This window comes from Ahaetulla prasina, chromosome 1, assembly GCF_028640845.1.
Source record: "Ahaetulla prasina isolate Xishuangbanna chromosome 1, ASM2864084v1, whole genome shotgun sequence".
Classification (NCBI taxonomy): domain Eukaryota; kingdom Metazoa; phylum Chordata; class Lepidosauria; order Squamata; family Colubridae; genus Ahaetulla; species Ahaetulla prasina.
Genome location: NC_080539.1, coordinates 152,395,178 through 152,408,050, shown reverse-complemented (window position 1 = coordinate 152,408,050; position 12,873 = coordinate 152,395,178). Strand labels below are relative to the sequence as shown.

At 42.1% G+C, this 12,873-nt stretch overlaps 1 long non-coding RNA gene across 1 annotated transcript; it reads left to right on the top strand.

The window, feature by feature from the left end:
- Positions 1–224: 224 nt before the first annotated feature.
- Positions 225–12,060, top strand: LOC131195891 (uncharacterized). The gene is made up of 3 exons (XR_009154572.1): positions 225–300; positions 880–1,013; positions 11,807–12,060. It is a non-coding gene; the product is annotated as an uncharacterized LOC131195891 (long non-coding RNA).
- Positions 12,061–12,873: the final 813 nt, after the last annotated feature.

Genomic DNA, 12,873 nt, shown 5'->3' with positions numbered 1-12,873 from the left:
GTTTCCCCCACAACCCCCACCCCCACCCTGTGAGGTGAGTGGTGGGCTGAGGGAAATGACTGGCCCAAGGTCACCCAGCCGGCTATCAGGTTGGGGATCCAAGGTCTTCGTAGCAGCAGTTTTCTTCTTCCTGTGACAGGCGTTTGCACATTTCCCCATTCAGCTGATTGCGGGTGCTTTTCTATTTTAACCCACATGGAAGTGTGCTTTGAGGCCAGTCTGCTACCGGCCCCTGGCCCAGATGATCCTGAGCTTAGCCACAGCATCCTTCCCTCCTTCAGTCAGTTCCAGGAACAAACGGTGAGTCAGCCGCACAGCTGAGCTCTTACAGTGTTTAGCTAAGGCTGCTGGTGTGGATGCAGCTCGTTCAACAGCTGCTGTCCAGGTGTGAGGCTTTATCGTGTTTGATTATCAGAGTGGAACCTGGCTTCCAAGGAGATGTTTTGGACAAAGGGTGCAGCCAGGCCCCAAGTCTTCTGGTACACAGAGAATATTGTGAAATCAGAATGATCTGGCAGCAGTTTGCAGATGTACATTTAAAAAAAAACCAAAAAAGTCAGATGTATTTTTTTTCTTTCAGGGAGAAGTATACTGCAGTGAGAAATAAGCTGTTTAAATACTGCTTTTGTTTGCAAGAGAGAGGAGAATGGATAGTTTGGGAAGAAGAGAGTTAGAATCGAGAATTACAGTATTCTTTTTAAAATTATACTGGGAAACGCCTTACAGAAGGATGCAAAACTATAGGCTACTAAGGGTCCCTGGCTAAAACGTAAAACTTTGGAAATAATAGTGGTTTATCTTTTGCTCTAAAAAGTTGAGGAAGGCTGCTAGTTTTCCCCTTATACTTTAGATTACTGATAATTCGTTCTGTGCAAACAGCCGGAGATTTTCAGTCGTTTTCACCCTTTGAAGTCTTTCCGTCTCGACACACTGACACAGAAAACCTCATGTTTGATTTTTACACTGTGCTCAGTATGGGAGCTGTGATGGATGGTGAGGTGATGCTCTGGAATGTAAGTACACACTTCCCAGGGTCTGTTGCCCATCATCCCCAAACCAGCAAGCAACTGTCCCCAGGATGCTTTTTCAAAAGGCAACTGGACTTTCTTGGTGTTTTTTCTTTGAAAACGTTTCACTTCACATCCAGTTGAAGAAGTGAAACGTTTTCAAAGAAAAAACAAACGAAGTCCAATTGCCTTTTGAAAAAAACACCTTTGGGACAATCATGAACTGGATGATGGAGAACATCAAGTAACTGGTATGCCTTCCTCTGCCTTGTCCTGATGCCTCCAGAGAAATTTTGCTTGTGAGACAAGAAATGATTTTTGGAGCTAGCAAAGGGACACTTCCAAGAGCTTCGCTTTGCTTGTGCCAAAGTGCTTTGCAAACACCTCTTTCAAATACTTTGCACAGCCCTTGTGCTTATGCATGTATGGCTGGGAAGAATTGTATATGAGTAAGTAGGGTTTGAACCAGTGGTGGGATTCAGCCAGTTCGCACCACTTCGGGAGAACCGGTTGTTAACTTTCTGAGCAGTTTGGCAAACTGGTTGTTGGAAGAAATCAGTAGGGCAGAGAAGCGGTTGTTAAATTACTTGATTCCCACCACTGGTTTGAACAGAATTTGGTTGTTCACCAACTTCTTTATTCTTTATTTGCCATCTGGTAATCATGAATGTGAGAGTAGAGTATCAAATGAATTAATTACGAGTAATGATATTTATTCAATTGTTTGTCCCTTACCCACTTTTGAAAATTTTCCAGGTTTACTCCTATCTTGTGTTCTGAAGTACAGCCTTTGACATACCACTCCAAGGCTAGTGTGGCTCTGGGGACAATAAAACCTGCACAGCCCTGCCCCAGGAAGTAAAGACAAAGGTTTTCCTGTCACTCGTGTCGGACTCCTAGGGCACAGTGCTGATATATTTCTTGGCTGAGGGAACCAGCATTGTCCGAAGACAATTTCCATGATCATGGTGGCCAGCATGGCTGTACGCCAAAGGCTCATGGAACGCTGTTACCTTCCCACTGAAGTGGTACCTATTTATCTACTTGCATTTGCATGCTTCCAAACTGCTAGGTGGGCAGGAGCTGGGGCAAGTAACGAGAACCCACCCCGTTGCATGAGGTCGGGCCTTGAACCTGGACTGTTGCCCTGGTATGTAGAGGCTATTAAACCTTAAAATAATGGAGAACGAGGGCCCTCATCAATCCAGTTGGAGATGCCGCCATGACAGCATGAGGGTTACCAGGTTTGTGCTAAGTAAAATGCACGCAACTTTCTGATTAGCCTTCCATGGCTTCCCTTAGGCTGTATGTGGTGCAGCACACATTCACCCTCCTGGATTCACGCTGAATAATCTTCATCAAGCTGCCTCTGAATCTCTTGTCCTACTAGATCTCCCCTCATTCCGAGAGAGCTTTACTTCTCAGTTGCCTCTGAAGGACAGTAAATATTTGATCAAATCACAACAGAGTATTAGCTCTAGACTTAGGTCTAGGTTCTTTAACCTAGAGGGCACCACTTGCTTAACTTAAATGGAAGGTTTTTAGGAGGATTTTGTTATAATAATAACTGTAACCAGGTCACTATCTTAGGTCTCCTCCTTCCCCGCTCTCTACTAGGGGGTGAATCTGGGGAGGAGAAGAAGAAAGGCCTCTCTTAATCCACTCAGAGACTTTTTCCTATTGTAAAGATGCTCCAAAGCTCTCTCTCCCTCCCCCTCTCTCTCTCTCCCAGCTGGTACTTGGCAATATGTCCAGACGCCACAATGTTTGCATGGACTGAATCTGCAGTTCAAAGCTTTGGGGAGCTCCTCATTCTCCAGGCCTTGGAGAATGCTGCTGTACTTGTTTCCCTGAAAAACGGCAAACCGTTAAATCTGCTGTGGGTGAGCCAGAGTCCAAATGCTGTTGTTCCTCTCTGGTGTTCAAGCTGACACAGAGCAAACTCAGAACAACTGGCTGAAATTCGGGATAATAAAATGAGGGGCAGCAGTGGGCAACTTTAGAAATACTTGTGAACAAAGTGGATTTTTCTCCAGGATTACACCTCATGCTGTCTGCTGAATAAAGTACACAGTGGGTTAAAGATCTGGTAAATGCAAGGGTCCATTACTGTAAACATGAGCAGACTTTAGATTTCCAGACCTTTTGTAGCCGTTGTAACTAGAAGCCAAACATGCTGTATGAGGAGCGTGGTGCAAATAATAATAAGAACAATATAAGTTAAATCCATCTGGTCCTTGAAATAAAAATCCATTCCCAATCATCCCCCAGTTGCTTGAATTGTATTGGTACAGTATTGCTACTGTTGATAAACGCTTGGATGTCAAAAATCATTACTGAACTACTCCAGAAGTACAAGATGTGTCTGTAGATCCTAATCCACTCTCAGTTCAGTTTTGCATTCGTGTGTTATGGATATAGAATCAGGGGTGAAATGCTCCTGGTTCGGATCAGATCAGCCGATCTGGTAGTGATCGTGGCGGGTGGTTCGGAGAACCTGCAGCAAAAATCCATGGCCCTCCCACCCAATGCCTGGTTGCCCGCTTGTCGCTTCTGTTAAAAAATGCTTTTAAACGGTAAAAAAGAGGCTCTGATGATCCCAGCTGAGCTGCCTGATCCTCAGAGCCTTTTTTTTTACTTTTAAAAGCATTTTTTACAACCTATTCAGCCGAATAGATTGTAAAAAAATGCTTTTAAAAGTAAAAAAAAAAAGATCACACGCCACAGCTGATCACACACATCCTGCATGCGCTGTTCTACTTACCCCATGCCTCTTTTGGAGTGGCACTGCAGGCACGCACGCACCTTGCATTTGGTGCATGGTGCACACTGCACATGTGCGCATGCAGCGCACATGCATGCATGCGCAGCCAGCAAACCAGTAGGAAACGAGTTCAGATTTCACCACTGTATAGAATCATAGAATCCTAGGACTGGAAGGAACCTTGGAGGTCTTCTAGTCCAATCCATGCCCAAGGCAGCAATCCTTATACCACCCCACACAAATGGTTGTCCAATATCTTCTTAAAAACCTCCAGTGATGGGGCACTCATGACTCTGGGTGGCAAGCTGTTCCCTGGATTAATCATTCTGCCTGTCAGGAAACTCCTCTTTATTTCCAGGGTGAATCTCCTTCTGATGAACTTTTAACATCCAAGCAGGCTGGGCAAGAAACAGCTGGTTTTGTAAGGATATCAAAGTCACGAGTTTTTTTCTTTTTCTCTCAATAGAAAATACATGTCATTGATGTTGACTTGGAATGCATTTGGTTGGCTTTGCACACGGCAGAAAACTTTTCTTAAGAATTGTAGGGTTGCACGCCTCCCTTAAACGCCCGAGAATGAGAGTTGCACTAGAGTCTGGAGGACTTGGAGTCGCGCAATTACGTATGTAATTGAAATCAAACCAAATTTGGTTTTTTTTCCTGGCCCCAACCACTGGTTTATGGAGTGGCCCTTTACAAAACCATCCAAAGTTCATATGTGTCCCAGAAAATATTACGTCTCTTTCCAATGCATTGAAAATGACCTGCATTCTTGTCCCAGACACTTGGACTGGGGGGGCCCTGTCTATTCCGATCAGTGGGAATTCCAAAAAGCAATTTCAAGGTGTCTGTATGGTGTGATCTTCTGTCACGTGATCCTGAACTGGCTGGAGCCCTCTTGTGACAGGCAGCCTTTATCCTTCTTAACAGAAACATCCGCAGCTGCACCACAGCAGGCGCCAGGCCTTGGGGAGTTACTTCATCACAGCCTGACAGCTGTGTCCCCTTGCCTTTATCGGCTGGCTTCATCCTTCAGTCACAGGGTGAATGTACTGCATGCAATCCTTGATGAAGCAGCCTGCAAGTGCTGCTTCCTCCCTCAGAGTCTATCTTCTACTGCTACTCGGTGTCCTACAGTTTATCTGTGGTCAGCTTTCTTACCCATTTCCTGCCAGCTGCTACTGGTCTTTTAGTCACATCATATTAGCATGTAAGCATGAAAGCTTTGACTGCAACTTTTAGTCATTGGATCTTCCATCTAGGCAGAGGATTTCTTACCCCTCAACAGCAGATTATTGGTCACTCCTATCATTTGGGCTTCTTTTTGTTCTGAACAGCATCTTCAAATTAGGCAACTTGGCAAGATCGAGGGCATAAGTGGCCTTCGGTAGTCCTGCGTCTGCCTAAGCATCTAATGGCACATTTTCAATCTGAAGCCCTTCCAATGTGCTGGGTCTGTAGTTTCCTGGATCTCCGGACAATAGTATGGAGATCATTCGGTTGTAGAAGGATATTGTAATCTGTGTTCTCTTTTCATGCGTTGTTAAGGATCTTTACTGGAAGATATAAGGAGATGCTATGGTTTGATTGACTTGAAGGGCTCTTTCCCACCATGGTGTCCTTCAGATGAAGCCTGGTCTATCTGGAAGTCAACAGAATGAAGACATTTTTGGAAATGGAATGACTGGATGAGTGGAACAAAAGATGAGGACAAATCAAACAGTCTGATTAATGAGATCCAGAACACGCTGGCTCAATAGTTATCATTTTATGTGTTTGTATCAGTTATGTTTCTAGGCTCCTAGTACAAATATGTGTTTTTGGGTTTTGGAATGTCCCTGCTGTTTTCCTGAAAAACAAAAAAAAAGAGGGTTGGGCAATCAGTTGTGAAAAAGCAATACAGTGAAAATATGGGGAAAGTTCAGCACCTTCTTTTCATCCTCTTGATAACTAAGATGCCTCCACCCTCATTTTCAGCCACATATTTGTGAGTGTGTATGTGTGTGTGAAGTGGTATATTTTTTATTTTTTTGAGGTGGTAAATTGGGATGCTGATACAATTTCATTTGCTCACAGTAAACCTGCAAACCGATCCAAAACTACAGCTTAACGTACCCTGGTGCTTTCTGAAAGTAAACTGTGCCCAGAACTCAAGAAGTGAAGCTTTTTGCTGCATGGAACAGTAGCGAAAGGTGTATGGCAAGCCCAGGGTTTTATTTTTATTTTTTTTAAAAAAAGGGAAAATATGCCAATGTGGTTGCTCAGTGGTAAAGATCACTGGGTCATTTGGGACAAATTATGACAACTCGGGCTGCAATTTAGCTCTATCACGGACGCGGGAACAGCTTCCCTATTTTGAATGTCTGCCTCTCAGGCAGTTGCTGGAAACACAATACCCTTGCCAGGAAAAACATGGCAGCGTCTCAAAGGCCTGCTAGTGTATGTCAGGTCTAGGCAACTGTTAATTGGTCTGTGTAATAAAATGGCAAATTTATTTATGGAGTTGTGGCTACAGCTGGAGGAACACCATAAGCCTGGGAGGCTGCTATTCCCTCTTTCTTAGTAATATACTTTGATTTGCTGCAGTTCATTCCCCCTCTGCAGTCTGCTTCTTGGAGATAACATAAAGCACTTGCCAGAGTGGTTGATAACTAAATGTACAAAGCGTGACATTCTCCTAGATATATAGTACTCTACATGAACACTTTCCCTTTCCTATCAGAACTCAGAACCCAGAGTTGACTAAGGGCAAATAAGTTGCAAGGGTTCATAAGGAAGACAGCCAAGGAACTGCACTAGGAACACTTTGGCAGGGCGTGCTGTATCTACTAAAGGAGTGCAGGCTGTAAAAAAAACACACACACCAAAAACCAGGCAGACAGACAATCCCACTTTTGCAATATAAAGAACCTAACTTCTTTATATAACAATATGGCTTTTACCAGTGTAACCCTTCTTTTCACACAGAGTTAGAAAGAACCACCGTAAGTTTACTCAGATCTACACTTTGATCGATGGTAGGAGTTAACTCTGTATCTCCATCCCTTAATGCCTCAACTTCTCTGCCAACTAAACTTCTAAGTGATCTGCTTCTCAAAGGCTTTTTGACAAAATGTGGCTCCGCTCCATGTCTCTGAAATATGTTACATAGGTAGCCCGTGAATTTTGAACGGAATTGTACCTGGAATTACGCTCTTAAGTCATGGTGGTTAACTGGTTCATCATATAACCGTGTCTGATATTATGACCCTTTTTTGTGGTGGTTGTGAACCGAATGACATAGTCACCAAGTAAATGCCATGGTCGTTAAGTGAATCCATTGTCTGCAATGGGTGTTTTTTGCCAGATTTAAGGGACACAAATGTTGGTGTCCTGCAAAATTCATCATAAATCATGGCATGTAACTCCAGAGTCCTGCAAACAGCCAGTTGCCGAGTGCTCCAAACACAGTTATGTGACTGAGGGGGCGTCCAATGGAATTTCAAATCTGGGTCATAAGTAGCCCTGGGAGGTCTGTCATCCTAGGAATGGTCGCTAAGTGACCAGTTGTAAGTCAGGGACTACTTGTATTATCCTCCTCTTCTGTTATATTGATCCAGTCACTCCAGTTCCAAAAAACCTAGAGTTAGGATGCATCTCAGGGGTGAAATGCTCCTGGTTCGGACCGGATTGGTTGATCCAGTAGCGATGGGAGTGGGTAGTTAGTGGGTAGCAAAAATCCCTGCCCCCCCCATCCCTGCCCATGTCCATCCAATCGCCCGGTCCCCACATGCCTACTTGGCAGCTTCCTGCTTCTTTCAGTCTCGCTCGCTATTCTGGCCTTGCTTCAGCTGCTGCAATCAATTGCATCAGCTAGCAACTCAATCTGCCTGCCTGCAATCCATCTCATTGGTGAGCAACTCAATCTGCCTGCCTTTTCCCTTGAATTTGGTAAGTGGGACGAGGGAAGCTTTAAAAAGAATAGTTAATTGGGTTTTTTTTAGGAGTTTTTTTTTTAGACATAGCAATTTAAAGTTAAGGAAGCTTTAAAGTTAGCTGCTTTTATCTAAAAATATAAATAAAATAAAATATAATAAAATAATAAAATAAAATATTTGTGCAGCTTTCTGAGATTTGGTGTGTTTCTGTAATGTTTCACTCTAACTACACAAACACACAAAACCTCACAAAGTTGTATGTGGCATTTTATGTGTATGTGTGAGTCAGTTGTGTTGTGTTGTGTGTTTTGGTTTTTGGGCTTTTTGTGGCTGTGTGAGGTTCCTGTTTGTTGCAGGGGCCATTTTGGGTGAGGTGCAGCTGCTTTTACATTGTGTGTCAGTTGTGTTGTGTTGTGTTGTTTGTGTGTAAAGTGTGAAAGTTGGTTTTGGGGCTTTTTGTGGCTGTGTGAGGTTCCTGCTTATTGCAGGGGCCATTTTGGGTGAGGTGCAGCTGCTTTTACATTGTGTGTGAGTCAGTTGTGTTGTGTTGTGTGTGTGTAAAGTGTGAAAGTTGGTTTTTGGTACCTCTTATTGTTTTGTATATTTTGTTTATTATTTTTATTATTTATTGTTATTGGCCACGCCCTCCCGGTCATCTGACCACCAAGCCACGCCCACCAATTAAGCCACGCCCACAGAACCGGTAGGGAAAAATTTTAGATTTCACCCCTGATGCATCTGTCTTTAGAAAAAAGAACATTAGAAAGCAGCCACAGACTGGGTTACCAGGTGTCTGGCAAAATGAGCCTCATGTAGTTTGAAAGGAAGCTAATTTTTTAAAATTTGAATTTATATCCCGCCCTTCTCCGAAGACTCAGGGCGGCTTACAATGTGTCAAAGCAATAGTCTTCATCTATTTGTACATTATGTACAAAGTCAACTTATTGCCCCCAACAATCTGGGACCTCATTTTACCTACCTTATAAAGGATGGAAGGCTGAGTCAAACTTGGGCCTGGTGGGACTAGAACCTGCAGTAATTGCAAGCAGCTGCTGTTAATAACAGACTGTCTTAGCAGTCTGAGCCACTCAAGAATGAGCATCTCAAGCATCAATTGGAGAAAATGAACCTAACATGTCTTCCTTTTTGTCTTCATGTTCTCCATCTTGCAGGCACTGCCTTAAAATCAACTACTGTCCAGCTTTTTTGAAGAACCTACAAGCTGCCCTGAGAAGCTTTTCTCCACAGCGTAACAGTTCCCTACTAACTATTAACCACAAGTTAACATGCTCAACTCTGTAGCCTTAATTACTTGATTTGTACCCTCTAGTTGACTTGTGCCACTATTTGAAATGGACCTTAATTAGTTACATGCTAAAAGCTTTTGCCACCTGGGTTTTTCAACATTCCTGGGATTAAAAAAATCAGTTTTTCTAATGGTGGAAAAAGTAATTTCTTATACATTTAGGCCTAAATCCATTGGTCTTCCTTTCTAGTTGTCCCTATCCTACTTTCCCTGTGCAAATATCTGATCACCCCAGCCAGAGGATCCTACCCATTGTGCCTCCATCTCAGCAGCTTACCAATCGCCTACCAATTGTACCTCCATCCAACCAATTGCGCCTGTCATAGACAAATATGATCTGTAGATAGGGCACAAATAGGGGGAAAAATAGGAACTCTTTCTCAAACAACGTCTTGGGCCAAATGGGTGTGTTTAGAAATGATCACAGACCCACAATATTCAAATGAATAAAAGTAGTGTCTGTTGGGAAAAATATTACCAATCAAAAAAAAAAGAAAGAGAATGTTGGTAGAATAGATCAATGCTATAGAGTGCAATGCTACTGAGCATTGCAGCTAGAATGGCCACCGATTCATTGCAATGCTCCTCTGTCTTTAAAAACTATGGGGTCAGCACAAACTCAGCAGATAACATTTCCCACAAAACTGTATCATCGTGCCAAGGGAGGTTCGGTGCAGGGGTGGGTTTCAGCAGGTTCTGACCAGTTCTCAAGAACTGTTAGGGGAAATTTTGATTAGTTCGGAGAATCGGTAGTAAAAATTCTGACTGGTCCCGCCCCCATCTATTCTCTGCCTCCCAAGTTCCAGCTGATAGGGAGGAAATGGGGATTTTGCAGTATCCTTCCCCTGGATTGGGGAGGGAATGGAGATTTTGCAGTATCCTTCCCCTGCCAAGCCCACCAAGCCACACCCACAGAACCGGTAGTAAAAATATTTGAAACCCACCACTGGTTCGGTGGCAGCTTGTCTGTTAAAAATAAAAGGAAACAGTTCTATCTCTTTGCAAAGCTGACAAAGATTGGGAACGTTTAACTATAGAGGGCAATGACAAATAATTTTCATTGTGCGTTGTTGCCAAGCCTTGTTCACCTTTAGCTTTGAAAAGGCTGAATGAAGAAATACCACTAGATGAAGAGATAATTAAGAAGATACTGTACTGTGCAGAAATGGACAGACTTACATTGAAGATTAAACAGAAAGAAGATAGAGAATATATCAAACATGTAATTTTTTTTTTCAATGGCTGGAAAAAAGGGTTAAAGATTAGGAATATAATTTGTATTGTTAAGCAAACAAAACAATGCAGACAACACCATGTTTATTAAGCACTAATTAAATGTAGCAGTAGAAAATTAAAAAAACTTTAGAAAAAAACCCAGAAAAGGCTGAATGGATTGCTAAATAATTAACAGTGCAGAGGCTATTGAATAATTGTTTTTAAGGTTTTGCCACCAACACTGAATGGTATTCCAAAAATGGCCCGGGGTTGAATATTTCTATCAATGTCTACGGAGATTCTCAGTCATCCAGGTCATGGTTGTTCCAAAGATGCTTTTTTCAGCTCTGAGCTGAAGAAGCTTCTTGGATGAGAAGCAAAACGTCTTCAAAGAAAAAACAGAAAGTCCAGTTGCCTCTTGAAAAAAAGCATCTTTGGGATTTCTATCAATGGCTCAGGGCTTCTATATCTTAACTAACTAATCTACTAACTACCTACTATAAGGTCTGCTAATGAAGGGGAGACGGCAATGGTGATTCAAATTTAGATTTAACTTTTCTATTAGATTGCATGCGTGGTATATGAAATAATCTGGGTCTACAATGCTTTTGTTGAATCCCTGGGAAGCTTCTTCACCTAAAATACAAAAAGTGCAGCGTGAAAGTAGTGGAATGTGCAAAAGGCATTTTGGATAGTTAAAGAAAAATAAAACAAATTTAAAATTATTTAAGGTCATTTTTTTAATACATGGCAATAAATATTTCAGGCAAGCTGCTTAGTGGCTACATGAGAAACATTTTGTAGTATTCACTGGTTTTATGCTCTTAATGATAGAAGAAAACCTTGTGCTCTGGACACCATAAATCTCTGTTCTGGTTGCCATGTTGTTTAGCTAGGACTTCCATGGTATGGTCTGATTTTGTTCACCCCTAATTTCCAGCTTTCTGTCTCGGTAGATGACATTACAGGTCTGGATGGGGAAGTAAATGAAACAGGCCTTTGGCCACACTTTGTATAACTTAAACCAGGGATCCCCAACCTCCCTGGTCCATGGCATGTCAGACGGTGGGCCACACAAACAAGTGGAGCCTTATCTATGGGATGCCGCAGCATGCAAAACCACGCCCACTCCGGTCCAGGGAAAAAACCTCTCTCCAGTCCCTGGTGCCCAAAAGGTTGGGGGGCCACTGACTTAAGCAAAAGGGAATCGCTGACAGTAATAGAAAAAAGGGTTTATCCAAGTCTCCTGTCACTTGCTGAAGCTGTGCTACTGCTTCCTTCACGGTTTAGTTTGGCCTCCATTTTTTTAAAAAAATGAATAATTCTACATGAACATGCTATTCAATCCTGTGGAAATGTTTAAATGGTGGATGTTTTCTAGGTAACTCGTCATCACTAGGAGACCCATGCTGCCTCCAATGTAATTTTGATTTTACAAAATTTCAGCTAATGTGTTTAGCTAAAGGAATCGTGCTTATTTCACAGGAAGATAAGAAGCATCGGATTTGGACAACTACCCTCTCTAAAAGAAGCATTTGTACATATTACCACTTTTAATCTTAAAAATATAACTGGAGCTTCATCTCTTCTCTTATAGTCATCCAAGACAATACAGTGAACAGGAAAGTCTATATTCCCAGCTTCCTGTTGGGCGCCATTCAGTTCCAGGGCGAATTTGGAGTTGTCCCTGAGGTACGCACTTTGACAATTGGTTCCAAATTCCTTTCAAGACTATGGACATGTGCATGTACACTACAGTATATGCAATAATATTTCTCAGAGGTCCTCCACAGACATGCAGTAATATGGTTTTGCAATGCTTTGAACTCTTTTGGAAGATTCTTAACTAAAATAAATCCCAATGTGAAAGTAGTGGAAAATGCATTTATCATTTAAGCCGCGCCTGTTCTGTATTAACGCTGACTTGACTGTAAGCCGCTTTAAGAAAATTCTTTCAGGATTCAAATAATTGACAACACTTTGCAGTCCGGACTGTATGCTACCACCTCTTCTTAACTTAATCAGCTGTCTTGTTACTGCACCTGGAAAGCAATAGCCAATTCCTTCCCATTGGCAAATTTCTCTCTGCATGGATGTGTGCATTCATTCTCCCTCCACACAAAGTTAAAATCTTAAAATGCATGTATGTGCAAGCAAATTGGTTTTCCCCTTTCTTATGCCTTATTGCTTTCTAGTATTTTTTATAACTACCTTTATGATGAATGCATAAACTATACAGCGGTTATATCAGTTGCCTTAAGAACAGGTTGTTTTGAAACCTGCTGGAAACTTTTTTTAACTGTTACAGTATTCTTTGATTGTCCCAAATTGTGTGCTTCTTTTTTTTTTAGAGCTATTCTCCGTATCATCATTTTCCCACTTTCCTGGGGGTATAAGTATTTTCCCCTCTCCAAATTAATAGAAGGCAATGTCATCAATTTATGTCTTTCTGAAAAAATTGCTGCCCTGTTATGGAAACTTCTGGATATGTCTCTGAGGATTAGTAAATCCCCAGAATTTTAGGGTGTGTTTGTTTTTTAAAGAAATATCAGGAATTTAAGTGAAGTGTAACATGCCTCTACAATCTGTGCAGTAAGAAATTGACTGATAAGTGGAATTAAAACTTGTGAGCTTTATATAGGGTAGCCCTAGCCCAAATCAGGC